Source organism: Seriola dumerili, unplaced genomic scaffold (genome assembly GCF_002260705.1).
Source record: "Seriola dumerili isolate Sdu_G_001 unplaced genomic scaffold, Sdu_1.0 BDQW01000052.1, whole genome shotgun sequence".
Lineage (NCBI taxonomy): Eukaryota > Metazoa > Chordata > Actinopteri > Carangiformes > Carangidae > Seriola > Seriola dumerili.
In genome coordinates this window covers 2,668,309-2,693,320 of record NW_019174307.1, presented here as the reverse complement: position 1 = coordinate 2,693,320, position 25,012 = coordinate 2,668,309, and the positions used below count along the sequence as shown (strand labels likewise).

Here is a 25,012-nt window from a genome sequence, read left to right as displayed (position 1 = left end):
TACTGTCTACAGGCAGGCGGAGAAAATATTCAAGACATTTGTAAATGAAATTAAGACTTCTCAAAACCTGCAGATGCACATTAATAATCATTTCTTATTCATAAAGACAAAAAAAAATCTGTTGAATTAACTAGAGACTGAGTGAATGATCCAGCTGTAAAGGCTAAAAAATGATTATTTTACTGTCATGGTGCAGCGTGAACAAGAAAGTAACGACCTTCAGTTTTATCCATTTATATTAAATCTACAGCAGTCAAGTCTGCAAAAAATGACGGGATCTGAATACTTTCTGAAGCTACTGTATGTACTGTAAATAGACCTTTATACAACAGCAGTGATCATCAAAGTGACAGTCTCCCTGACAAAAAAAAAAGCATGGGACCTAAAAAAACTGAGCTGAATGAAGCCATATAGGAACATTTACATTGTGTAGACCTGTGTGAACGGCAGAAACTAGTGTTCTAACAGACAGATGAAGGCAGTAATGTTATACTGTATATGTCATGTCTGAAAAGGGCTATGGATATTATCAAGCTCATTAAGTTTAAAGTTTGACAAGCGATCTTGAAGTTTAAATGTTTTAAAAAGGCTTCCATGAGACACTTTTTTCCCTCCACTTCTCCTTAACTTCATTTTATTTTGCAGCCAGTAAATACATGATGCATAATAATGAAAATGATGCAAAAAAACAAATGTTAAAACCCACCCGGCAAGCTCACATAAAACAATTCACATCACTCAACGTCACTCGATATTTACGAGGAGTTTTTTCCTGGAAGCCCACTGGCTGGCTGCCTCGGTCATCTTCACTTTGCAAGTTTCCTCCCAAGCTTATGCGGGTTTGGTGAATCAGGAGCACTGAAGCGCCCACAGGCATGAGTGCGAGTGTGACTTTGTTTGTGTGTGTGTGTCTGTTGGCCCTGAGACAGACTGTCGACCTGTCCAGGGTATACTCCTGCCACTTCATGCCACTTGTCCAATGCATGCTCTGATAGGCTCCCGCCCCCACCCCCGCCTCCCTGAACAGCAGTTTAGTGGATGGATGGATAATTTTCCTCGGTTAAACTTTCTTTTCACAGTGAAGCAAAGCTTTTGTTAAAGCTTATGAACATGAGCTTCACGGCAGCATATGAAAACCCTGCATCCCCCAACAGCTGGCGGCCCCCGAGAGTTCCCTCCATCCATCAGAAAGTCTACCTTTCAGCGAGTGGCAGCGCTGTGTGTGCTGACAGAAAGAAAAACCTGCTCTTCTGCTTCTGTTTTTGATAGAACATTATAACCGGTGTTTCCCTCACTTCCCCGTGCGGAACCACGGCTGAAGTCGTGATGTGCTTTTCATTCCTGAACCTGACAGTTCACCATTGATCATTTATTAAGCTGGGTGCTTGCCGGAGCCATCGATTTGGGGGTGGGAGGGTGGGAGGGAGGGGTCGGGGGTTTAAAATAAGACTTGTAGAAAGTGAAGTGAGCTCCTTAGCGAACGTGCAGGCAACAGCGTCTGGTGAAATGTCACACTTTGCTCTTATTATCCACTCAGAGTTGTTGATGAGCGCTGTAGGAGAGTGCTGAGTGTAAATTTGCTGTGCGTGGCGCAGGGGAATTGATTATGGTGGGTGTTTGTGTGAGACCCCATGAATGTGAACACATGCCTGCATGAGTCATCATGTGTCCCTGCCTTTGTGTTCTGACTAATTCTCAATCTCTAGCTTCACTGAAGGCTCCTTTTTTTTTTCTGTCCGGCTGCCGAGCTCCTGCCAGGTCTGCAGAGAAGCATGCAGTTATATTGTGCTGGGTTAAGTGGCCCAGAATCTAATCACTCTAATGTCTGTGGCAGCTCTAAATCACACTCACTGGCTGGAGAGCAGCGCTCGCTCTGTCCTTCAAAAGGGAAGCTTTTCATGACTCCTTCCATACTGTAATTATTCCAACTGGATATGAGCTATTGCACTTATTGGCTAGGGCAAGGCACCGGCTGTCTCCTCTCTCATTGGCTGCCTGGACGCCCCTCTGCAGCCTCCCATTGGCTGCCTGGAGGAGAGTGGGAGGAGAGCTCACCCCCATCCTCTCCCTGTGGCAGAGTGTGTAAATGTAAAGACTCTTTCTCTGCCTATTATCTGAGTGACTCTGGGTTTTGGTGTCTGCCTCCGAGCGCGTGTGTCAGAGTGTGTGTATGTTGGAGGGAGAAAAGAGATAAAGGGAGAGAGAGAAAGGGAGGGAGAGGCAAGCAGCGTTTCTTCTCCCCCCTTTAGCCTCCCCGTCTCCCTGCTCCCTGTCACTCCATCCTTCCTCCCCTCTCCTGGACCACCCTCCAGCCCTGCTTCGAGCCGGACCGAGACCCCCCTACCACCCAGACCACCCCGGGACCCTTTGACTCTCCTCACTTCTCCATCCCACCGACCGCAACCTCTGAGCAGGTAAGACTCTGCTTATTTCAGCACATGCTTTAAAAGTAGTTCCTGCCCTCTCCTCTCCTCTCCTCCTTCTCCACTCACTTCAAACTGCTGCTCCTGTTTGTGTTTTCTTTCCTCTCACTTGGCCTCTCCGCTTTTCCTGTATGCATATTTCAAGTTTTTCCCTGCAGCACTTCTGCCCCTGTCTGAAAAGTGACACAGTTGCAGGAGATGATATCAGTGAGGTCAGGTGAGGTATTTTTCTTCCTCCTCCTGATATTCTACCCTGATATCAACTTCCTCCTCCCTGCCTACCGTGTAATCTCCCCATCTTCTCTCCTCGTGTCTTTTGCAATCTCATACCCTCCAGCTTCCAGCGCGTGCAAATTCAGCCGGAAAGTAAATCAAGTCTTTTATTTTTAAGTCTGCCGCGAGCACGAGTTGACAAGGACAACATGCTGTGTTTTGGTTCTGGAAAAAAGCATCTCTAATTGATTTTTGAAAAGTGTTTATGTTAGTTAGGTGATGGCTATTTATAGGTGCTGACGTGCCCGGCACACGTGCTTCCGCTAGGCCACTTCCCTAATGCCGGGACAGAACGCAGCACTGTCCACTGGCTCCAGAACGCATGACATTGCACAAAGTGTAATGACTTTACAAGGCAGTGACTTGCTTGATTGAATCGAGCAATCTTTCCAGCAGGCGAACTCCAATATTAACATGGCCCATAAAGCATTCCTGGCAACAGTAGTGGAGAAAAAAACTGCTTAGTTCTCCATCCGCACATCCTGTACTTTACCAGGAAGGGGAAGTGGATTTTGTGTGTGTGTGTGTGTGTGTGTGTGTGTGTGTGTGTGTGTGTGTGTGTGTGTGTGCGCGTGCGCGGGAGGGAGACAGAGATACTGCTAAAGTGCTTTAGACATCAATACTTCCAGCTCTGGGTTTTTTTTAAGCCACTCCATCATATCTTGAAGATTGGATCTTACAACAATGTCAACAGCTGAGGAAATGCTTCACCTGATGCGGTGCTTTGTTTCTTTGGAGGGGTTTTCTGAAGAGGTGGGTGTTTAAATATAACTGAAAAGCAAAGATAAATCAAAGTCTGAGTCCTTTACCCCAGATTATTATTTGATCATTCTATTTCTAATTGTAAAGTCTGTCAGATTACCTGGAAAGCTGTGAGTGTGACTCTTACTGTAGTTTGATCATCAGATTTGAAAGCACCACGTCACAGGTCAGATCTCCTTCATTTACAAGTTTATATTCTGTCGAAATATTAGCTGCAGTATTTATGTGACTTTCAACTTCTTTCTCCAGCAGACAGTTTGACCTTTCTGTCTGTGATAATCATTTTCTAATTTAGACAAAAGGAGCATCTGTGACAAAGCCTTTTGGGAAATAGGGGTCTTCCCAACAGGGGCGCCTCAGGGGAGAGCAGCTTTCACTGAAAGGCTTTTATTGTGATAGGTTGTGTGTGATCTGCACTCCCTGACTCTGAAAATCTGACTGTGAGCATTTTTGCATATTTATGATGTTTTTGACCATAAATATGTCCATGAAGAGGATATTTATGATGTTGTTGACTGGCTTCACAGATTCACTCAATCAGCTGTTGGGCTGTTAGTTTATTAGGAAGTGTAAATTGGGTGTCTTTTACTCCTTGATGAAACAGGGAGCTGTTTGTCTGCGCTATCCCTCAGATTCTCATCTGGTTTTGGGCCAAATGCTGAAGCAAAGTCACAACTGCTCTAGTTTTTATTTGTTTTAACACAGAAACGTGTTGATCCAAGGCCTTTAAACTATAGAAAAGACCAGAATGAATGAAATGATACTGCTCATTCGGAAAATACATGAAAATATTCAGTTGCATATTGTGAATTATGTTGCGTTTTCATGAATGAATGGATGGCGTAGGCTACAGTATCAAAGATAAATTATTTCTTAGTCTGAGAGCGGCTCTTTCACACTAACACTTAAAAATTAATTCATGGGATCTCCACTGCGTCAGGTCACAAACCTTTCCATCTTCTGAAACGGACTACTTTCTTTAAATTGCCACAAGTAACACAAACCAGGTTAATTTGAGGATTAATAATGTAGAAAATTCACTGTAGAGCCAAGAAGGAAAATAAAATGGCCTTGCTTTCCTCCACATAAGTCTTTTTTTCCTCGCCACTTCAGCCCAGCAGCTCTTATGCAGCTATATTTAATGCACTTACTGCACGTCAACTTTTTCAGTGTAAGCTCTCATAAGAATGCATACGTGAAATCCCTTGTAGAATGAGATATTTATGAGCCTCGCCGATGTGTTTGTGCACTTGCATGCCTTCAAAAGCCACTGCTTCAAGCTTAAGTTGAGCTGCGCGCAGTTAATGCAGACAATGAGTGTGGCTCGCCACGTCAGACCCGTTTTTACACCTTCACGTCACATAATGCCACAGACGTCCGTTCAGGACACTAGGTGTTGTGAAGGTATGGCAATTGATTAGAGCAAAACACACAAATGAAGAGTTGAAGTGGCAGCGAGTGAAACGTGAGTAGACGGGCTTTTGTTTTTTTTTTTTAATACTGTCACTGAGAGAAGACGGATTAAAGCTGAGGATGATGGCGTACGACTCACTGGTTGATCATGGGATACTTGCTCATAATTATTCCAGTATATCCTGAGTAATTATATATATAAATACATATATTCCTTGCAAACATGTTCCTCAAAATGTAGTTCTCAGTCCGTGCCTGTTTCCACCACTAATCTTTCATTTGGAAGAAGTGCACTATAAAAAGAGGGGTCGCATGTATTCAGTATATTCAGTAAGCCCCACTTCCTTCTATGTAAAGCCAGTGCTCCGCAAGCAGCTGGCCCTTTGTGCCTTGGCTCAATCGAGCCGTTCCGGATCTCCTGCTGGCCTGGCTCAGTCCTGGGTAGGGACTGGCTCAGTGTGAAAAAGGCCACTGACACATGGCTGCCGTCTTGGTAGCGGTCACACAGAGACCGAGGGCAAATGGACGCAGACAAAAGGGGCTGTGGAGGAATGACTGTGTTCGGTCCGTCTGGTGCTGACTGTAGACTTAACATGATGGAAACTAACTGTACACTGGAGACTAAAGAGGAATTACATCGAATAACTTCATAATTATAAGTAAATGATTGAACTTTCATGCTGTCTGTGAATCACTATTTGGTATTTAATTTGTAATTGTAATTTGTAGTACTTTTAGAGTACATCTTTGTCACATGCTTTCAATCTAAACATATTATCATAATCTTGAACATATTACAGGTTTTTATCCAGATACTGCAAAATGAGTAGAAATGAAATATTGAACACGGCCTACGTGGTCAAAAATAACCTTTAAAAACACTGTATTTTGGTAAACAAGGAGCACCAGTGATGGCAAGTTATATATTTTGGTTATTTCTGATTTTAAAAATCTGTGAATATATCAGTTTTTTTATTATTGAAACTATATTTTCAAAAACTTTTGGAAATTAGACTCAAAACAAAAACCTATTTCAACTATTGTGTTTTTAATGACTTTAAGGGAATTTACTGATCAATTTGCCCTTTTAGACTTGAGATTGAATTAATAAAATATCTTATTAGGATCTTTTATTTAAATGTATTGATTATTATTTGCTCTCGGGTGCTGGACTTTTTTGGATATTAAAGTTTTTTTTAATTTTTCTTTCATTTAATCATAGTTTGTTTTTAATTTACGTTGTTAGACTTTTAAACAAATAACACTATATGTCCTGTAGAGGGCTGCCCCTTGTCTCTACATGCACTTTTACTCCTCCTCACTTCTCTCATAAATTCACACAGTTTGCCCTCGGCTTGTAAATGGAAACTTCCTTTTTCTCCACCCTCTTAGCGTTGTAGAAACGTTGCCTCCATCATAGTTCAGAATGATGCAGACCTGGCACGATGTTCTTTTCTGGTGTGAAATGTGATTAATTAATTAAGGTTGTCCTGATTAATTATATGAACCACCTGAAATGAAGACACAGCATATACGGACCGTTTAGTGAAAGGGGTTCATCATCTGGGCTCATGGCTGGATGACCCCATGGATCCCTGGGTTTTTAAGGTCAAAGAGCCAACCCCCTGCTTGACCATGATGAAGCTGCAGGTACAGCCCTACTCCACTCTGTTTGTCTCATTACAAGAGCTGGTGATTGTTGCAGTGATATCTACACTAATTTGCATTTGTTGCTTCACCCCGGTGTTTCTCTTTGCCAAACTGAACAGCAGCGTATTTCACACAGCTGGGTCCGTCTGAGTCACAGGGAGCCAGATGTGCACCTGTTGTTGGTAGCCTACACACTGCTCTAACTACTGGACTTTCCCTATTCATTCCTACCTTTTCTTTGCGTGAGCACATGCTGGCATGCCTCTAGGCAAGCCGGACATGAGGGGGGGCGAACATGCAGACCTATGGACGAGCCTCTACGGGGGCCTGCATGTTAGTACAGATGAGCCTGACATTAACACTGCCATAAAACTCTCCTCTCTCTCTCTCAACATAATCAGTGTTATCTTATCCCCTTTGGTGGAGTTCTGATCTGAGGTCAGGGGCCAGGGCCGGGGGCGTTATGTTTTAAGGTTGTCCGTCCGTCCGTCCGTTCCCATTCTTGTGAATGCGATATCTCAGTAATGTCTTGAGGGAATTTCTTCAAAAAAAAAAAAACATTCACAAGGACTCAAGGATGAACTGATTAGATTTTGGTGGTCAAAGGTCAAAGGTTGAGATCATGGTGAACAAACAAAACATGGTTTTGGCCTCGTGAACGTAACATCTCGAGAACTCCTCAAGGGAATCCCTTCAGATTTGGCACAAACATTCACTTGGACTCAAGGAAGGAACAGATTATGCTTTAGTAATCAAAGGTCAAGGTCAGTGTGACCGCACAAAACACATGTTAGCCATAACTCGAGACTTAACAGCAATTCTGACAAAATTTCACACAAATGGTTAATATTTTATATGACTGTGGATAAACAGGGATGTAACCTGAAACTAATCTGAGTGGAGGAGGCAGACAACTGTGAGGGCGTACCAAAACCACACATTTTTCTGCCATTCCTAGGCATGACACAATGTTGTAATGACCTATATGTAGATGTTTTTCTTTTCTTTTTATTTTTTTATGTTACTTTCTAGCAGGGCTGTCACTGTTTCATTAAGTTAGGTTTAAAAACAGCCAAATAGCTGGGTCATGATATAGATGAATCCAAACCAACCATGAAACCAACAATTAATTCATCCTGTAAGTATTGTCTGTGTAGCAACAGCCTGATACAGCAGTTTAATGAAATCCATCAGTGTCCGAACACAATGAAAATGATTGTATCAGGTGACGTACTGTTTTCCTTTATTGTAATGATCAAGTGAAGTTCATTCTGAACCGTGTTTTTGACTTCTGGACAGTAGCGGCTCCACGCTGGGCAGACGTCACCGAGCGTGTCCAAGAACACAGTTCCATGTTTACACAATGTAAACTACCACACCCACAACCACATAAACCTATTTCAAATATTCTAGTTCCTGTCAACGACTGCTGACGCTCAGTTTGTTTTAGCAGCCAGTGTGTGCATGTACGGTTAGATCCGGGGAATCAGACTCACGGTAGTTGATCAGGCACTGACAGCAAACTGTGCAAACAATCCATTGGGTATTCCCGCAGCCAATGTCTGTTTCCTACCTCTTGCTCCCTGTTTCATACTCACTTGATTGGTAAGCAGCTTTCTGTCACTGAGCTGGGCTGTAAACGTAAAACACAATCCATGCCGCAACATAATTCATATCAGAATGCGAGGGTTGGGGGTGTGACGCATTGCCAGAGGCTGAAATTGAACATGGCACCTTTTAAAACTTGAAGCTCTTGGGGAGAATTATGATCTGTGAAAACTGAGGGCCTTTTTGTCGCTGCGCAAAGCCACTGGCTGATGTAATTTAAGCTAGTGAAGGGTTGCAAGATCAATCAGGGAGGATGAAGACTTGGGAGGAGGGGAAAATGGAAGAGGCTGAGCGTTAAGAAGGGAAAGGTGGAGCAGGAGCGGAGCTTTAGCCTTCCATGCTGCTTTCCTAACATCACCCCGGGTGGTCAAGTATGGTCATAAATAGGCAGCCTCCCTGCCCCCTGTGCTGGTGCTATTTTTATACTCGCTAATACATGGGGGTTTGGGGAACCAGCTCAAGAGGTGAAGTGACAAGGAAATATTATTGTTGGCTTCGAGTTAAGAGAGCTGTGGTGATTAAAGGACTGTGCACATACCCATGGAGGAGTGCTGTGGCAGAATTAGCCTCATGTTGTTATTTTTTTTATTAGATTAGAGCTCGAATGCGCTCATTTATGACTCTGGCTCGGCTCTGACAAGCATTTCTATATTAGGTCCGTTTTCTGATTGTGACTGTGTTTTGGTTGAAGATACAATAGAGCTGAATCAGAGGTGAAAGGTTCAGCTACAGGTCTGCAGAATGATGAGCTCTACTTCCATGTTGTTCTACAGCTGATTTTTAGGTTTTAAAGACAGTGTTCAGTGTTCATGTTTCATTTACAGCACTGTATGTCTGTTTCCATACTGGAGAGGTCAGGCCAGTTTGTGCAGAGTTCATCTTTTCTTGGTGAAATTAAAAGCAAAGCTGTGACAGTTTCCCCCAGTAATTTGCTGAAAGTAGCACGATGCTTGAAAATCCTTGTGCTCATGGAAACAGACTGAAATTAAAGAGAAGATTGAGATGCGTCACCAAACCACAGGCAGCAGTTTGACATTTGATAAGCACAGCGGATAGAAAGGTGCTCGAGCAGATACCGGCCATCAGCCTTGACCTCTGACAGAATGGGTTCAGTTTGGGCGTCGCGTAGCGCAGTGGGTTGCGCAGGCGCCCCATATACAGAGGCCACAGTCCTCGCTGCAGCTGGCCCCCGGTACGACTCCCGCTTCGGACGGCCCCTTCCTGCGTGTCATTCCCTCTGTCACTCTTTGCCTCCCCATTTCCTGTCTCTCTACTGTCCTGTCCATTAAAGGCACAAAAAGCCCCCCCCAAAAAAAGAATGGGTTCAGTTTTTAACCCATGTCATGAGCGATTCTGTCATTGGTTTTATTTTTCAGCAAAGATTGTTTTTAATGGGTTTTTTTTTTTTTTTTTTTTCATTTCAACTACCTGAAGATCTTTAACTTTAAATCTTTTAATGTAATAAACAGGTGTAAGTTTAGACTTTAGATGCAGTCACATACTGAAACCCAGAGTAAGATAGAGAAGCATAATGCATACCTTGTCTGTGTAATTAAATTAATTATTTAGAGGGCTGTGTGGGACTGTTTTCGTTTTTTTTTTTAATCCTGCACCCACCCACTGACTCAGATTTTCCAACCACTCCCACCCATCCCTGCAGAGCTTCAGTCCTGTCTGGAAAGTTTTGTTTGCACCACCCCGCAGGCAAAATATTTCATCTGTGATAGTTTGACCTACAAATCCGTCCTGCTGCTCTATAGCATCCATGTCATTATGTATACATGTAATTACAGCTCTTATCACTTCTCCATAAACTGCCGTTGTTCTTCTGAGATGGTCTTTATAGTCTGAACTGAATGATGAATGGGAGTATTCTGACCCTGAGTAAACAAAGAGGTTCCAGTTAGCGTCTGACGTCTCTGATTTTAGTAATTACCGTGTGGTCGGAGCACAGGCCGACAGGACGACACAAGCGCAGACACACAGGCAGACTGGTGCAGTGAAGGACCTTAAATAGATAAACAGGAGAGGATCAGGCTAACAGACAGACAGACAGACGGAGGGGCAGGCATGTAGGCAAGTACCGACTTACACATAGGTAGCAACGCGACGGGAAACAATGTGGCAACTGATTGTGGAAAAGAGGCCAATGACTGGAAAATGGAAAACAGGTGAACCAGTGGATATGGAGACAGGAAGACTGGTGGGCGGCTGGAGTATGAAAGGAGACTGTACTGGGGGGGGGGGGGGGGGGGGGGGGGGGGGGGGGGGCAAGGCAGGAGGGGGTGACAGATCCGGATGAGGGCACCAGAGAGCCCAGAGACGGATCGTGACACGTTGATAATCTAAATCAGGCTGACAGTTCAGCAGTGCTGGACCGGCTGCAGACAGCAGGGTCTCATATTGTGCACTGGGTCATGACTGAGAACACTTGGCTGCGTTTTTTTTTATAAAACAATGTAGATTACACATTCGTTCACCGCGATGCGGAAAGTATTTGTGGAATGTGCAGAGAATTGTTGTACTTTGACGTAGTTCCACTGAACATGATGATTCACATGAAATAAAGATGTGAGGTAAATTCATTGTGTCCCCTTTAAAGAAAAAAAAAAAGAAAAAAAACAGACGTGTCTGCAGCTTACAGTGAAAATGCACGTCAGGTGATGTCAGGAGAAAGTGTAACAGATATTCCAAAGCTCATCTCTTAGCCTGGGCTCTTGGCACTCACCACTGCCTCTCAGCGGTTTTGCTTGATTAAAAAGCACCCAGGAGTTTGTAAGCGCGTGGTAGGTGCGAGCGCACACCCCGACAGCTTAACATACTGATTATTCAAGCCTCTTAGGCTAAGCCACGGCACTCGAATGATGAACGTCAACTCCCCTCTCTCCCTCACACAGTCTCGATTTCTCCCACTCTTTTATTCTTGGTTTGAAAGAGTGGAAAGCCAGTGACAGCTTGCAGAAGGCAAACCTGTTGTCTGGGAAGCAGAGGGGATCAGTGACACAGTGATTCATACACTGCCGAGGCTTTATTTAGACATAATCCACCCAGCATAGGGTCCTCGCTTGCAACTTTTAGTATGGAGCTGGGTAGCTGTAGCCGGGGTATTGTCCTTCACTGTGGTCCACGGGGAAAGTCCCTCCGCTGAGGTTTAAGGCATTAGTGTTTACATTTGTGTCGTCCCAGCGGAGTCAACACATCTCTAAACACTACCATTTCACCATCACAGCAAATTATACCACATTTCTTGACATGGCTAGTGACCGCTCAGTATACTTCTACACATACAACCACCCTATTCACTGTGGTGGCATTACGGCGTCCACATCACTCTCTCTGAAATCTCATTCTCACTGTTTATTCAGAAGTTTGTGTTTCCGGACGTTTTGGTTTTGGTAACGACGAACACGGGGAATATTTAGTATCTGTTGTTTATTGTGGGTTGCGCTGCAGTGAAGGCCGTCCCTCTTTGTATCTGGGCTGTGTGTGGAAGTCCTCTCAGCTTGCCGGCCGGGCCTCGGATGCTACCGCCGAGCTGCACCTGACCAACAGATTGGCCCCAGCTGGAGGCTGAGGGAGGAACACAGACACAGCGGACGCTTATAGTGATTCAGCTGATAGTGTGAACGTGTACGGTGGAAGAGTGCAGGTCATCAATATATGGTTCAGTTAAAAAATAAAAATAAAAAAAATGCTGATAACAACTGGGCACTGCGGTCTCTGGAGTAAGAACACGGTGTTTGTGGGGAACTATATTCAGCCACAGACTTGGTGCGCTAATGAGCACTTAGGTCCCCAGGAGAGTGAACGTGGGACTGTCTCAAAATAATCCTGTATGGTGTTTAATCGCCATAAAGGAACATGTCACCCACTGCAGTGATGTGTTTGGACAACAGCAGAGCTCTGTGGCACAGAGGAGAAAGAAATATCACACTTTAGCTACACATGCAAAACCTATTGATCGATTAATTGTTGCTTTAACTCGATATTGAGCAAATATAATTAAAAAGGTCTAGTTACAGTTTGGACTCTCTACCCCTGGAAGTGTGTGTATGGCCTGCAAACACTCTATTACTCTCACAAAGAAGACACAATCTGTGAAATTATATTTACATAGTTTTACAGGCAATAAAATATTCAACAGTCAATAAGATAAGACATGAAAAATCTCAACATCTCAGCAAATCTCATTATGGGCGATCAGACAAAAGCTAAACTTAGCAGAAAACGTACTGAGCCAACTGCAGCAGGACAGGACATCTATGGCAGGAACTCAGCACATTACTGAATTAAGATATAGATTTTTTTATTTTTATTTCCTGTTGTTATCAGACTTGGACTTTCCTACATGGCTAGCGTCTATTAAACCTGTGAATTTCTAAGCATGTGGTTTCATATTTCTCCGTGCTCTGTCCTTCCCCTTTGTATTATCTCTCTCTTTTAGGTTAGGAAGAAAGGTAAAGCAGTGCTTTCTGTTTCCCTGACACACTTTTCCTCAACACTGGCTTTAGTTTTTTTTCAAATTATTTTTATTTTATATATACATATATATATATATTGTGCTGCTCCTGAAGCATCCGCAGAAGAGGCTGCTAAGTCAGCGAGAACGCAGCCGAGTGAGCTTAAGCAGATGTAGAAAATGAGGTGAGCGCTTCAGGAGCTTGAGAAAACACTTCCCTGGGTTGCTGCTGCTGCTGCTGCTGCTGCTGCTGCTGGCGTGTACTCAGCGTCTTAGGTAGTGGGTTTGATGGGGAGGGCAGTCGTGATGAAATGGGGCAGGTCTGAGAAAAAAAAAAAAAAATGGGGAGCTTACAATCCCATTAGCTCAGGCTGCGATTTCCACCTCCCCATATGGAGAACCTAATTTATTAATCACTAACAATTTCAGAGACTTCCATCATGTGCTATTAGGAGTAACATTTGGATGATGAGTATTATTTTGGTGCATCCAAAGTGTACAAGGACTCCTGTAAAACTAACTGCCAAAAACAATGTCACCTCACAAACACGCCTTGTTGTGCCCTCCTTTCTCCCTGTCTTCCTGTTTCTTTCCACATTAGGAAAGAGGAAATGCTCTTAAACCATCCCTTCTTCCTCCATTATTCATTTAATGGAATACTGAAACTGTGTCAGTGCAACTACTCAGATAATGTAGCAGACCTGGTGTGCAACAGTGGCTTTCCCCTCTCATTTTTTGCCCCGTACCTTTATTTTGCTTTCTTGTTTGCACAACATGACCTTGTCCCCTTATCTCCTCTCGTAATGCGTTGTCACCTGATGACAGGGGAGCCACGACATTTTGAGACACGCACTATCTGTTTCAGATCAGTGCTAAACAATGACAGAAATAACAGCTAAAACCAAGTGTTGTCTTCTTGTTAAGAGCCTGACTCAGGTGTAAAAAGATTCACTTCTAATTAGTAGAAACACAACTCTTCTCCATCGTCTTCAATGACACTGTGACACCAAGTGGAGCACAATAACTGTGAGAACATCCTCTTTTTTATCTCCTTTTTTTTTTTTTGCCATTCTGCGCTGCTCTTTGTGAGCTGAGCCACAATCTGTTTCCCTGCAGGCGAATCAGAAGTGGAGGCAGATTATTTAACCAGCATGGTGTGATCTCCACGCACACCCAGATTTGATGGAACTTGATCCACTGGCTAATTCGCTTTCCTCATTTCTGCAAGAGGGAGCCGTATGACATCATGATTACCCCCCGCCCCGCAATCATCTCACCACACACGATCATATTCCCTCTCGTCACATGCAAACCTTGTGTACTTCAGTTGTTGTGGGAATTTCAGTGTGATTATTTGTAAGTGTTAAGATGATCTCTTAGGGAAACCCTTTGAATTATGGGGTAAATATGCATGGATGTCAAGCTAGCAAAGTACTATACATGTCTCTATACATGTCAAGAATATACAGTGTGTGCGTGTGTGTGTGTGCACGTTGTGTGTTTGTGTGCACAATGTGGAAAACTACAAAAACGACATTCAGATGTAGGAGGGTCTTAATTTTCCCCTCCTCTTTGGGATTAAGTGGTTAAAGACTGGAACATCAAAGAGTTCTGGTGTTGTCTCCACGTCGAGGAAAGGCTCTGTGCTGAAGGTGTGAAGATGTCAAATGCTGCTTAACGACACAGGATATTAGGCTTCCCTTGACAGATATGTATAAGATACAGACACAACCATTTTGAGCACACGCATTAAACCCACATATCACACACGATCCGGCTCTATTTCAGCCGAATTGGTCCACACTGAGTTTCTGAAGACATTCACATGCATGTTAGCATCTGGACAATCACACACTGAGGTCTCCATAAACAGGGTGACGACAGCATTTGTATCTTCACATTAATCCTTCTAATATCTGCTCATCGGTGCAATATGCAGCTTGAAGGTTTTAGGGATTTTAGACAATTTTACCTTTGATGTGTTGCTCCATTCATCTGCATGTGCATCACAGTGCCACTGCTGTCAAAAGGTCCTCTCAGCCACTGACCTCATTACTGTGGGTAGATCAAACAGTCTCTTTATCAGATTCTATCTAACATTTAGCAACGGCGTTCTCAGCTGCAGGGTCACAACACCACAGGGGGTTGATGGATCATTTTGTGTGCTAAGCATTTTTTGGGGGAATAAAAAAACCTTCAGTTACATTTTTTTTTTTTTTTACTACTCTTTGGCCAGGAACACTCTGTGGCATGTCTTCGTTTTCATTTCTGCACAAGTTAATATGTTAGAGCGGACACACTGCCTGCGTGACACGTGCGTCTCATGTGGCTGCGTCGCGTGATCTAGAGATTCAGTGTCTTGCCTATTTTTCACAGGTGACGTGCACATCTCGCAGCAAAAATACTCAGAGAAAAGACCTGTTGATAGTCATGTTGACATCACAGCAGCGATATTACATAAAGTTGACACATTCTACTATAGTTACCTATGTCTAGGCTGAATCTGAATGTGCCACAGACATGAAAAAATAAAAATATATTTTTTAACCATTGTAGCAGCTGCATATGGAGACAGTGATAAACGTGACAGAGACATTTTCTGTCTAAAATTCAGAAATTAATTAATAATGAAGAGAGCGTGTTTCTCCGCAGCCGCCCCACTCACGCAATACAGGCAGTGTGTTCCCAGCGATAAGCTACGTCCACTACATTTTAGATTTGTAGTCTTCTGCTATGTTAACGCCTGGTATCCACACTACTTTTCAAGACCCTATAATGAGTTTTGGAAACACCGTTGACCCTGTTTTAGTTTGAAAACTCTGGGGTTGAGTTTTAGTCGGGAAGGGAAGATATGGAGACCTTTGGAAACAATGACGTAGACACCCAACTCGCTCCCTGAAAGCAACATTGATAATGAATTACAAGCTTTACTGACTGTTGTCTTTGGTAGCAGCTGTCTTTGTTGTGCTGTTAAATTCTGCATTTTGATGCCACAGCTGTCTTTGTTTTTCTTCATTTGCAGCATTTCCTGCAACTACCCACCTGCAGAGTAGAATATCTGCTTCCCGTTTACACTACCACTAAATTGTCCGGATAAATATATAACAACTATAAGAGTATTATATATATATATAATGCACTGATATTCCATTCATGTCAGTGGTTTCACTATTCTGCTGTCAGATACCAGTAACACGTCATGAAATCTAGCAGTACACCAACAAAGGCAGTAAAGATGAAGACTGCAAGCCTGCAAATACAGGTATAAAGATTGCAGGATATAATCTTTTTTTTTTTTAAATTGTCTTTGCAAATTTGTAAGGAGAAAATGCATTCATCACATTCAAGGATACTCACAATGTGTTTTGGTGAAAAACACTGTTTGCTTACATTACAATTACTTGGTACTTTAAGGAAGTGCAGCACATACAGTATGTGCCAAATATATTTGTAGTAATTAAGAAAAAGTGTTGACAAATTTTCCCTATCACATAGTTTGTCCACCAGGGAGCACTAACAAGCACTGCTCAATATACACGATACATGCACACAAAAACTTTTTGTTAGGGCTTCTGTAAAAATTAGGCTGATATTGTCACATTTTTGAAATCCATTATACTGAGGAGGTCCCTGCAGCTTGGGATCTGGGCTAATACATGCATTTTTGACGGATGGCTGCTTTTGTAGTTTCTAAAAAAATTACAGTTTGGAGATAAAAGGTTTTTACTGGATATTGTATACATATTATGATGAGGGATTACAATAAAGCATTTGTTTTGTGGGATCACAAGACACGAGCAGCGTAATGTATCTAGTATAATAACATGTTAGCCATGCTGTAATTGTCAGTGAAGTGAGTATATGAACCTGGAATCATAGCTATTAATGTAACTGTGCTAAAATAACGGCTCCTTTGTGTGCATCTGTTGTGTGCGATAGAGTGAGAGAGAGCGAGTGAGAAACTGAAGTGAACAACTGAGAAAAAGAAGAAAGCTGAGTTAGTTAAACATCATTAAATCTGTAACTCACCACCTTGGGGAGCAATCAGGATCCAATTGCAGTACATCTTTATAGAGAGGAGAAAGTCAGGTAATGCACCCTGTCAGAAAAATTGACTGGTCAACAGTTTGCAACTGGTAATTTATCAGATTTATTAAAGCTGGCACTTTTCATCTGCAGAAAAATTGTAGCAGTAAGGGGAAACACAGCTGTGCAATTTCCATGCACATGAGGGCCCATGTCTCACGATGCATGAAAGATATTTTGGCTGACTGTGTATTTATAGAGAATAGGGGCACATTGAACAGCTTAATAAGGCACATTATAGAAATCCACTTCCATTTAATCAGAAATATAACTGAGATAAGAGCATCAGTAGAGAAATAAGGATGTTTGCTTCTTCCCCTCTACAGATGTGTGCAGGACTATCGCAGGAATTATATTCATTTTACTCATACAGCACACAGTAATAAGCTAAAATATAATTAGAGTGATGATGTGGAAAAAACACTGATAAAATAAAATTGACATTAGTTTCAACCTTTGTGTTCACTGAAGACAAGAAAAACTCTCTCCCTTGAGCCTTAGCCTTACATCATATATACTTTTACAGATAGACAAGCAGAGCTGTAGAACAGGCACCCCCCCCACCACCACCTCAATGTGCAATTCAGCTCTTTACTGCACTGAAGAGAAAAATGGAGCAGACTATAACATACCTTTTCACAACAGTAGTTCATTTTAGGACAATTTAAGAGAGGCTACTACCTCTCTTAAATTGTTCTAAATTGACCGGTCCTGTCTCATGGTTTTGAGCTGCCTGTCTTTCCTGTGCTCAAACTCTCTCTTCTCTGTCTTGCTTGCCATTCTTGGCTGAAGAAGTATTAGGATTATTCCTTTGAACTGACAGTAAACATATTAAATGTGCAGTACAGAGGAACCATAACTAGAATATCTCTTCTATGGCAATCTTCACAATATTTACCATTAACTGAGAACGACACACCAGTGACGAAGCAGAATCCTGTATTTTCCTGTCTCAATATGCTGTCTCCAACTTATCAGATCTTGCACAGAAAACCCTGCACCCTGATTAACAGGAAGGAAAAGATGTTAATATGATAACTAAAAAGTAGAAAAGGCTTGGCTATGATGTTACATGGTTAATTGTAAGTATGTAAATCGGATATGTCTGTGAAAGCTTTCTTTGCTAAAGGACTTTTTGAAAGCTGCTCCACAATGCACCCTAACTCATCATCATCACACATGTTGACCGAGCTGATCAGTAAGACAACTTATAATGATACCAGATAATAAATCAGTGTCATTTGCCCGATTACTTGCTACTGCTGCCTATTAACGCTTAGGAAGAAAAGGCTGCTGAAGTTTAGTTTCCACACACATCTGCATGTGTATATAATAATGTGTGCAATATCATAACTGATCTCAGAACGGTGGGCGCTGGGTCAAGGACAGCTTGACGAGTCCACTTGTCTATAGCTAGCTACAGCTAATCACCCGTCAAAGAGCCCAGGATTATCCTCAATGCACAAAAATGCCCCCAAAAAAAGCTGCTCCCCTCTCTGATTGTTAAGCCAACAGGATGTTGTCAACAGGACACAGTCACGCCGACAAATATAACAGTATATAAATAAATATAACAGATACAACTGGTAGTTGGGTGGTAGTCAAGCCAGCTTTCACAGCTGCCACAAGTGGGCAGTAAATTGCAAGATGAACTCACACAGGCATCAGATCCTTTATGGGACAGAAAGCTGTTCTGAGATGTAAGGAGAGATATCGCTTCCACCTGGGTATTGTTCTGATCGATTTCTATTTGTAGCTTTAACTGGTCAAGCTCTGTCTTGCCCTGACGGCACGCCACTATATAAGTATACACGGACAGTTAACTGGTTGAAAAGCGACAATAATTCTGTTGTTGTATCAACATATAGAAACAGATGGTAAGCTGAATGAATAAACCCACCAAATGATAGAAACCAAACGAATAAAAGAACAAATTTCAGTCAGAAGTCTGTCCACAGACAAAGCGTCGGGCTCGCAGGGAACATATAGTATCAAGCCAGTTCGAAACAAACTTGTGACCGTAAATCTAAGAAATGCTCATAAAATTGATTTAGCAGGGCTGGATTGACTGCTGATCCAGGAATAAATTAGAGGTGAAACTTATTTATTGAACAAGTTGCATGTTGCGGCTGATAACGTTCAGTTCCTCTGTGCAGCAAACAACAAGAAGCTGTGGGTGACACTGGGCTGTTAGCAGAAGATACTGTAGTCACTTTTAAAACAGGATTCACAGAAGCTGAGATGGGGAGGGAGGGTTAAGGTGTAAAGATAAATCCCAGGGCTCTTCAAGCACTGAGACTGAAAATATACTTCCTTCTTATCAGTTGTAGACTGTAATCTAAGACCATACAAACAGGTGTTTCCTTCACATAATGCTCTATGTAGGCCACTGAGGAATTGTCTTTGACCTGATTGGATAAAAGTGATGAGAGAGGTGTCAGTAGGTCTGAAGACCCCAAGCAAAATCATGTTCATTGTTTTTGAAAAATGTATGATTAGTTCAAAATCCTCAGCGCTCGCACAGATGTCACAAAATTGGAACTGAGTTGAATGACCAGTGTGAAATGAAATTCATCAGACATGGCAACATAACAGCCCATAAAATCATCCTGACAGGCCTCAGTTTGCTCAGATATCTATCTGTGCTTTTGTCCTCTGTGCAGATTGACTCGGTCTGTGTTCAGCAGACAGTCTTTCTCTCTCAGGGTTCAGCATCCACAGTGCAGAGGTTACCGTTTAAAAAGTAATCATTGGTAGAAGTATGTACATATATATTTATATATTTATTTTTATAAATAACAACATAAATAAAAACATTTTTGAAGGAGCTCATGACAGCTTCCTGTGTTGCTCTGTTGCTTTTCCTTCAGGCTGTGACATAAATTACTACTTCTATGTGAATCTATGTTTGTTTGTTATTTCACCAAAATTAAAAATGTGTTGTGAACATCAAGGCGATGTAGTAGAAAAACATACTGAATAAAGCACGGTGTTCTGGAGGACAGTTGTTGACAGATTTATACGCCATATGAACTCGTGGTTGTTGGCAGTCTGATGTAGCTCAGCTGCCAGATATGTGTGAGTGACCGTCTCAATGACCGTGTTGTGGTGACTCATTTTGTCTCGTCTTTACCTTCAGTTTTTGTAAATGATGTCTAGCGGTTACCGCTTTTCTTTCTCTGTGTTTTTGTTCACTCTTGTGTAACTTGGTCGGTGCAGACTGTGTGAAGGCTGAGCTGATTCTGAGGAGCTGAGCCTCAGAAGCAGCTTTTCTGAGAGGGCTCTTCTCCATCTTCTCCTCTTGGCAACACAGAGCTTTTTTTTTTAACATTGAGAGCTTTACTGGCTTTAAGGTTTCAAAAGAATTTTATTCCTCTTTATTTAAACAAAATTGGGCGAGTTCAGCTCGCTATACATTTCTGTGGACTATGGGGATGTTCCTATAAATGTTAGTGGTTTCAGTTGACTCTCTCTGCTAAGCCCTGTCCCACTTAGTTACTGTTGCTATGTCTGTCAACCATGAGCTGGTTTAAAACGCAGCCTCTGGCAGGCTTTAATGTTTCTAGTGTGCTGATTTTAAAACGATTAATTAGTAATTTAATGATTCATGTAGGAGGCATGGAAACAAAAGAAAAGAATTATAAGTATTATAACAAAATGTATAAGATCAGACTGTAACTGTGTTCTGTTTAGCTGCTTAGTTTACATATTTGGACAAGAGAGATTAGATTTAGAGTTATGAAAGTAACTTGTAACTGCACAAGCTAACGCTTAGTTAATTCAGGGTGAGCTCTTTGGTGCGGGCTCTATTAGGCTCCTGCTATAGGTATTGGCTAGGCTATGTTTGTATGTTACTGTGAATGGTCATTTAGATATTTATCCCAGTTCTGAGTCTGGGTTTGTTACAGGCCCCCACGTTACTACCATGTGGTACTGGTGGTTTGATTTTTAGCCAGGTTTTCCTTGGTACAGGCAGGTGTGTAGATTAGATTTTTTTTATAGTGTACACTGTGCTGGATAGTGTATATAGTGTGATAATGTGGAAACCATGTATCTCATTTACATTGTCTTGATATACTTCATTTGGAAACTTTTTATAACTTGCTTTGGCAATACTGTACGTATGATGATAATTTAAATGTTGTGAACTGGTCAAAAGTATACACACATATTCGCACAACATTCATTCATTCATTCATTCATTAGTCATACCGCTTAGCTGGGTGAGCTGGAGCCAATCCCAGCTGATATCGGAGGGGCGGGGTTCACCCTGGACAGGTTACCAATCTATCACAGGGCTGACACATGGAGACAAACAACCATCCATGCTCACATTCACACCTACGGACAATTTAGAGTCACCAGTTAACCTAAACCTGCATGTCTTTGGACTGAGGGCGGAAGCTGCAGTAAACCCACGCAGGCATGAGGAGAACATGCAAGCTCCACACAGAAAGGCCCCAAATGGAAAAAGCCGCACACTACATGCAGTATACAACAGGCGCACGCCCTGGGTCTTTTCTTATCCACACAGGCACATAGCACCAGCAGACCTTACACAGACAGTTCACTACCTGACGGCAGCTGTGATGAGCAGGCAGAAAGGCGAGCCTCTCTGGGCATAAATATGTCCCGTGACAAGATATACAACTGGCAATTACATTTCCAGTTGAAGCCTGGACGATTGCTTTTTGCCCCTTCCCTGCAACTCGTGCAGGCGTGCAATACACACAGACACAAACGTGGCCTTGTGCTCATGCCTGCACGGCACAGGCACATAAGACACACACAGTGAGGGGGTCAAAGAAAGGATATCTAACAACATGAAAATTACCTCTCATTTTAAATCAAGATTATGCAAACACCGTCCATCAATCGAGCATTGATGCTTTGTGCAGCGGAGCAGCTGAAACCTGCAGCCATGGAAGCAGTCGTACTCCTCATAACTAGCAGCGTGTCCGGACAGGCACTTTAAACAGATATTAATTTGAAAAATTTTCATAAATGTTTCCCTTTAAATCAGATCTGATAGATTGGAATTCTGTGTAATACTTATATTACAGTCCAGAAAATATTTAATCGTCTTTAATCCTCTTCTTCTACCAATAAAACACTTTTTCCCATTTAACCTTTCTATAACCAAGTAGACCCAGTGAGATTCCAAATCATCTTTGAACATAAACTAGTCCTAAACAGATGTGAGGCATCATGGATAGCAGGTTGGCTATAAGTAACATGCAATGCTAAATAATCAAGTATCTAGGTCACTAAATCACAAAATAATGTGAGATCAGATCCACAATAAGCAAGAATTTTGTTTAGGAGACACAAAGCAAATGTACAAGCTGTGGTGTATCTGCCTCGTGCCTAATGTCAGCGGGGATATGTGCTCTAGCCTGCCTCGCCGCCACAAAGGATAAGTGTGTATAAATAATGGAAAGCTGTATCAAGATGGCCACATGTCCAGCTGTGGTCACCCAAAATCTTATTTGATTTGCACTTTTTTCTTTTAGCTCATCATAAGCATAAAGCATGATATTTACTTCAATATAAAGTATGTAAGTCATATATTATTCCACAATAAATGAATAGATAAAATATAGTTATCAAAAGTGCTTTATGGAGAACTGTAGAGACAGAGTGAGACTAAAAAAAAGCAGAGTTGGACTGGCCCAACACGACCCAATCACTTCACTAAAACTTTAACTGTAAAACAGCAGCACACTGAAATGATGAGAGATTGCCCTTGCTATTTAGAGAAACAGCTTCTTACACAATTACTATCAAAAATGCAACACACCTCAAGTAAGGTAGCATTTACTCCTGGACCACAACTCACTCGACCCTGACGGTGTATTATTATTCTTTTTTTATAATTTCTTGGAGAGCACAACTCCATCCACTCCATAAACCTGATGATGTGACGCAGTTAGTTCACATCAAAGTTGCAAAAACTTCAACTCTCTACAAGAGTATGGCATTTACTATTGTGTAATAGCTGTAGAGTTGGCTTGATGCTTAAGTTTTCATATGTTGTTCTTTTACAGTGTCAGTGTTTGGTAAAAAAAAAAAAAAAAAACACCTCTGAAGTGAAGCGAAAATCCCTAAAATGCAGCAGTCAAGAAGGCTGATGCACACTCTCCAATAAACATAGCATGACTAATCCCTCCTCACAAATGACAAGGCCTAGTCATCTCACGCACAATGACATCAAAGCCAACCACTTGCCACAACTCAGACTTGAGTGATGGAGCTACATTTCCGTCAGTGTCACACAGGGTTAACTAAACAAGCAATTTCAGCACAGCAGCATTTGCTAAAAAGCTTGATGGGACCAGCTAAGCTCCTGTGATTGGCCTTTGTGTGTGAAAGTGACCACTTAAGTGCTACGCAGCCCCTCCTGAGTGTGTTTGTAGGCATAAGCATTTCCTCTGACTTTTTTTGCCTTCTCGCAGAGTGTGTTTGTGTGTCCTTGAGGGGAGTGTATTGGTGTGTGTGTGCTCACTGGTGCATTTGTGGTTGTTGTGCTGCGTGTGTGTGTCTGTGTGTGTGTGTGTGTGTGTGTGTGAGAGAGAGAGTACATCTGCGTTTCTAAATGTCCTGCTTCTTGCTGGTGGTGCTGTATGTTGCATCATTTCAAACAATGATTTTAATGACCCATAAAAAAAGAAAAAGAAAAGTGAATTACTGCAGTGAAGCAACGTTTGAAAGAGAGAATATTCACTAAGAAACGTCGCTGACCCAAATACTGTTCACAGACAAAATATTAGTCATCTCAATTAAAGATGCGTTATTATCGCATTTTAAGTCTTATTTTAAGGTAATGCCCCCAAGGACGTTACTTATAGACGATGCAGTCAAAAAACATAACGGCACTGATTTACTTTCCGATGTTTTAGTTCCAGTCCGGTATATTTCATTTTATACGACACATTGATTATGAAGTTTAATAGCTGGCTTTCAGCTTTAAAGGTATTTCAGGATATTTATATGTCTGCTAGGTGAACAGTGTGGGATTATTAGCCCTTTTTATACCTTTCTATATAAAACACAGCAGCACAGTCTCCTCAAATGTGCAAACAAGGTAAACTAAGAGGTGTTTTATGGCCAAAGAGGGGGACGGTTTTCATTTACCGTGCACTCAGATGATCTCAGTCAAACTGTTTACATGTTTCACTTGCTGAAGGCTGAAGGCCAAAAGCCCCTGGTACATTTTCAGGTAGGCCTGGCAGAGCATCACCAGAGAAGATGCCAAGTGTTTGCTGAGGTGTTTGGGTCAAACACCTCAGCAAAGGATTATGGCACCAAAAATTAAACCTTACAATTTTGATTGCACTGTGTATAGAAAGGACTACAGTTCCTGCACTGGACATCCGCCCTCAGACTGCAGCACCTCACATTAACGATCGCTTTTCATCTAGCACCATCATCAGGTCAAAGTTTGAATTTTTTTAATTTTTTTTTTTTTATGACACACTAACACACTGAACCAGGATGGACAACACGGTGAACATTTCACCTGCTTATCATCGGCATGTCAGCACTTTGAGCAGCACGCAGCATGTAGCATGTAGCATGTCAGCACTTTGAACAGCACGCAGCATGTAGCATGTAGCATGTCAGCACTTTGAACAGCACGCAGCATGTAGCATGTAGCATGTCAGCACTTTGAACAGCACGCAGCATGTAGCATGTAGCATGTCAGCACTTTGAGCAGCATGCTGACATTAGCTTTTACCTCAAGGTACCGCTCTGTAGTACAAGCTTCACTGGCTGAAGGACTCTGTGCATATTTTTTGTGTGTGACAAAGTTTGTATCCTGGCTGCAGTCACCGTTTCCATGACAGCCACATTTACTGTGAGTGACAAAAAATGAATTTAACTTAATGGATGAACACTTGAGCCTACATTTAACATAACCTACTGTCTACAGCTAAATCATGGAAATAGGTGTGTATATATAACATATATTGTAAGGTGTTACAGGACTAATTCATTTCTCTGTCTATATTGACTGAGAGTGTTACTCTGCATGACATCCCACACAGACTAGAAGGCACTGACATGTTATGTACTGTTCATCTTTAATGCAAAAAAATTCCCAAAACATTGAGCAAAGCAGGCAGAGGGTTCACCATTCATTCACTGCATAATCCTTCCTTCTTCCTTCTACATATTTCGTGTAACAACACCCACACACTAACTAGTACAAGTACAGATATTTGAAATTTGTGAATCAATGTAGAATCAGATAAATCAGACTTTGAATTTGAAAGTGATTCCAATAATTTAAATGTTGTCCAATCATGTTTTTATAATGGCAGTCCTCATTTTTTTT

The 25,012-nt window shown here is 42.0% G+C and overlaps 1 protein-coding gene across 6 annotated transcripts in view; it reads left to right on the top strand.

Annotated features, from left to right (window-relative positions):
- Window positions 1-2,120: 2,120 nt before the first annotated feature.
- LOC111218793 (poly(rC)-binding protein 3) overlaps window positions 2,121-25,012 on the top strand; it is a 74,326-nt gene continuing 51,434 nt past the window's right edge. For 5 of the 6 annotated variants that reach the window (XR_002664990.1, XM_022741270.1, XM_022741268.1 and 2 more), the window contains exon 1: window positions 2,121-2,414. The gene's annotated coding sequence lies outside the window, so the exon portion shown is untranslated. Of the gene's footprint in view, window positions 2,415-2,568; window positions 2,641-25,012 lie in introns of all 6 variants that reach the window. The other variant, XM_022741266.1, reaches the window with a different exon arrangement.